The 3,944-nt window shown below is 35.6% G+C and overlaps 1 non-coding gene across 1 annotated transcript; it reads left to right on the plus strand.

Moving 5' to 3' along the window:
• The first annotated feature begins 3,204 nt into the window (after positions 1 to 3,204).
• LOC126004613 (U6 spliceosomal RNA) lies at positions 3,205 to 3,311 on the plus strand. The gene has a single exon (XR_007493882.1). It is a non-coding gene; the product is annotated as a U6 spliceosomal RNA (small nuclear RNA).
• Positions 3,312 to 3,944: the final 633 nt, after the last annotated feature.

Raw genomic sequence — 3,944 nt, forward strand, 5'->3', positions numbered from 1 at the left:
CTTAACCTCATAAACAATCCTAATTGAATATTTTAAGCATAAAATTCCTGGAGTTTTGGTTGTTTATTTTGTTATGTTGGATTTAGGCTATAACCAGCTATGCTCAAAACTTAATTTTGGCTCTATGCTAAGGGATATAATTCTTGCTGGTGCTTGGGAGACCATATGGGATACCAGAAATAGAACCTGGGCCATTCATGTGTAAGGCAAACACCTTACCAATTGTACTATCTCTCCCACCGCCCAATTTTTTAATCTGAAAGAAAAATATTTGACATTAATTCTGAAGGGTGAAATAGCTTCCCAAACTTATCAAAATAAGAACAACATCTAGTGGTGAAATAGGGTTACTGCATGATGAATTAAAGTATAAATTATGGTTAGAGTAGCTAGCTCGTCCAGAGAAAGGTATTTGTTTTCAAAACATAGATTGGTGGGGCCAGTGAGATTGTACAGTGGGTTAAAGTGCTTCAACCGGCCTCTCAGGTTCAATCCCTGGCACCCCATATATTTCCCCCATGCCCCATCCAAAGCAGCCCCTGAGTACAGAGCCAGACCTAAGCACTGAGCACAACCGAGTGTGGTCCCCCCCCCAAAAATACATAAACTATGACTCTTGAAGAGTTACTCGCCTTCCCACAAATTAAATTGTTGATGGTAGAATTCAGTCAGAAATATTCATGGGTCAGTCTTCAATACTGCTTAACTTACGTGATTAAAGCAAATAAATAATTAGCTTCTTTGTGAGTGTTCTTCAGGATGAGAATTGTTAGACCAAACTTTAGAAGATGTTCATATTCAGTATAAAAGATATAGTTGAATATTATTTATCATTTTTACTTGTCTCTTAGCATAAAGAAGAATTGTTTATTCTTGGGTTCATTTAGCTATTCAAAGCATTAATCCTATAGAACATCTGGTAATGCAAGAATTACAAAGAGTCACAGTCTATATGAACAGAGAGAGTCGAGGAGATAACAGACAAGAAAATGGCTCACTAGCTGGATAATGATGCAGCTTCAAGATTTGTAAAAATGTTTTCTGGAATCCAAAATGCACCAAAAGTTGCCACTAATGGAAAAAGGAAAAAATATATAGCTTTTTGATTTTTATGTACATATATTAAAATAGAACGTTCTTTTTTGTTACCAGAAAAGTGAGGATTATGTGGCTAGGTTTTAAATATGAACAAGAACTACAAAATGAGTAGTTAAATCTGTTATTGTTTCTCAATATAAAAATAACAAACCATCCTGAAAATTTTCTGAGCAGCCAAATCAGGTCAGTTATACAATTTTCCTTATTTTGTAAAACTAAAGTCACCTGAAGCATTGCTTGTTTATGGTTCTGGAAAACATAAGCAAACTTCCCAAGGTTAATATGAAGCAGCCTCCATGATTTAAGAACATTTTAATTTAATGAATCACCATGAAGAGCAAATGTAACTGCTTTACTGGTTTCTTGTTATAGAAGCTGCTCTACAACAGCAAGCTCCGAAGCCTCTGTCCATCTCCTAATCTGATTACTGGTTTGCAAACTGCCCTTGCAGTGTGACCAGTCAGTCTTCACCAGTTACTAGATGGTGACTTTTTTTTAGTTTCACTTTTGTTAATTTTTTTATTGAAACCATTATGATTTAAGTGCTTATACTGGGTTTTAGGCATACAGTGAATCAGGGTCAATCCCACCACCATTGTTCACTTCTTTCCACCAATGTTCCCAAGTGCATCCCATACCAGATATCCTTGCCCCCAGCCTGCCAGTATAACAGTCCCATTTGAAGTTTAGATAGTTAAAGTTTGCGTCTCTTTTTTTTTAATTTTTAATTTTTAATTATGAGAACAATGATGCAAAGAAAGAGGACAAGGTAAAGTTACAGTGGGAGGACAATCTCCCATAAACAAAGTTCTCAGAAGAAATCCCCTTGCTGATGGCTAAATTTTGAATTTACAGTCAAAGAACATTAAGAAAAATAAAACAGAACCCATGTACAATTACTTTGTTCACAACTCCCCAGATTGTAGTACATTATAACTTTTCTTAGCAGTACACAAAGCAATATAAGGCCATGAAATTTATGTGATTCCTTAAACATTGAAGGCATAGTATTTTTTTTTTACATTTTCATGCACATGCATATTAGTTTAAGTTAACATCAAAAGTTTCAGTGGTTTTTTTTTTAAGGTTTAGAGTCAAAGGAGCACAGTAAAAAAGGTGTTAGAGTGGCAAATATTGTTTGCATAGGCCCACCAAAATATGGGTGACATGGAAAGAAAAAGCCTTGGTCTAAATACAAGGAGACCCTACCCCTGAAGTTTCCTGCCATAAGACCAACTCTAGGCTCCAGGCAAACTAGTTTGTTCAATCCAAGTCATTGTCTGTGGTGCCAATACAGTTTTATTTTTCACGCAATCTCTATTGTTGGCATCAGGCTTCTGTATTAATGATCCTGGAATCTGCATGTCCTACATTAAAGTCAGGCTGGTGTGGAGCATTCTCTCATTTCACCTCACAATTAAAGGGCAATGCAGAAAGCCCTGTCCAGTAAGCAGGCCGTTGTTGTTGTTAAGTCTTCTCAGTGTTAAGGGAAGTCTCTTTTGAGTAGGTCGATGTCAGAGCAGCGGTAGGGTCTTCCCTGGTAGAGGATTGCTTCCAGGTGATGTTATAGACAACCTTGGATGTTTCGTAGATAGCTTCCCTAGATCAGAAGTGAATGGAGAATGTCCATTTTTCTGAGGCCTGTGCCAGGTCATTATGTCAATGATCAGGGTGTAAGGTCCCATTGCACTACAAGAACATTCCATACTCATAGTTAAGTCATGCTTATAGATATGTCAAAGCAGCAATCTTAACTCAAGGTAGAGTTAAGATTTTTAGTAAATGTTCCTTCATCAAAAGATAAATCTCAAGAAGTTATGAGAAATTAGTCTTTTAGCCCTTATTGATTCTTACATTTTGATTTCCTGAGAGCTCATGCATGAGACTTTCTATTTTACATTTTTTCCATTATAAATCCCTGCTAGCTTAATATAGCAGTTTTATACCAGTTATTTCCATCTTGCACTTATCTTTTATTTATCTAAGCAATTCATTTTTCAATGCTGCACAATGCAAAAATATTTATAATTTAGGTTTTCAATAGTAAACTTCATAAAGTTGGTCAACTTATAATACAATAGCATTAGACTTAAATTTCATAGCTGTGTGCTTGCTTTGGCAGCACATATACTAAAATTGGAACGATACAGAGAAGATTAGCATGGCTCCTGTGCGAGGATAACACGCAAATTTGTGAAGCTTTCCATATTATTTTTAAAAAGAAAAAAGAGAAAAAAATTCATAGCTGCTTATAAAATGATATTTGAAAATTAGTTTTTTTAGGAAAGACAGTAAACTATAAATATAAAATATACCACAATATAAAAAATTTTCACAATATTCTATGGAAAATTCAACAAGGACAGCAATCATTCTGGAAGGGGGAAGCATTAAATACTACATTTTGTTTATTTATTTTATTTTGCTTTTTGGGGCCACACCCAGCCATACAGGTCTATTCCAGGCTGTCACTGATCTCTCTCTCACTTGGAATTTGCTTCAGTTTATATATCCTGACTGTTACTTCCCCTACTATTCCCAAGTAACTCATTTCTTTTTACAATATTGAGCTTAGTTCAGCTGACTTCTAATTTAGAAGGGGAGAATCATAAAAAAGGGGGGATACTACAGCTTGAGAGGAAGAAGGAAGTGACAATGAAGGCTTTTTCCATTACAGCAAACTGCAGTCACTGAGTGCATATGCTACTAAATAGAGTACAAATTTATATGGGTCTATGTTAAAGGTTTTCCTCTTGACAGATTTGACAAATGGGAAAATAAATTCTTCTTGAGTCTTGGGTGTTTGCTCAAGGTCTCAGGGTCAGAGGAATGAAACCTGAGTGAGT

This window comes from Suncus etruscus, chromosome 3 (genome assembly GCF_024139225.1).
Source record: "Suncus etruscus isolate mSunEtr1 chromosome 3, mSunEtr1.pri.cur, whole genome shotgun sequence".
In the NCBI taxonomy this organism is placed as follows: domain Eukaryota; kingdom Metazoa; phylum Chordata; class Mammalia; order Eulipotyphla; family Soricidae; genus Suncus; species Suncus etruscus.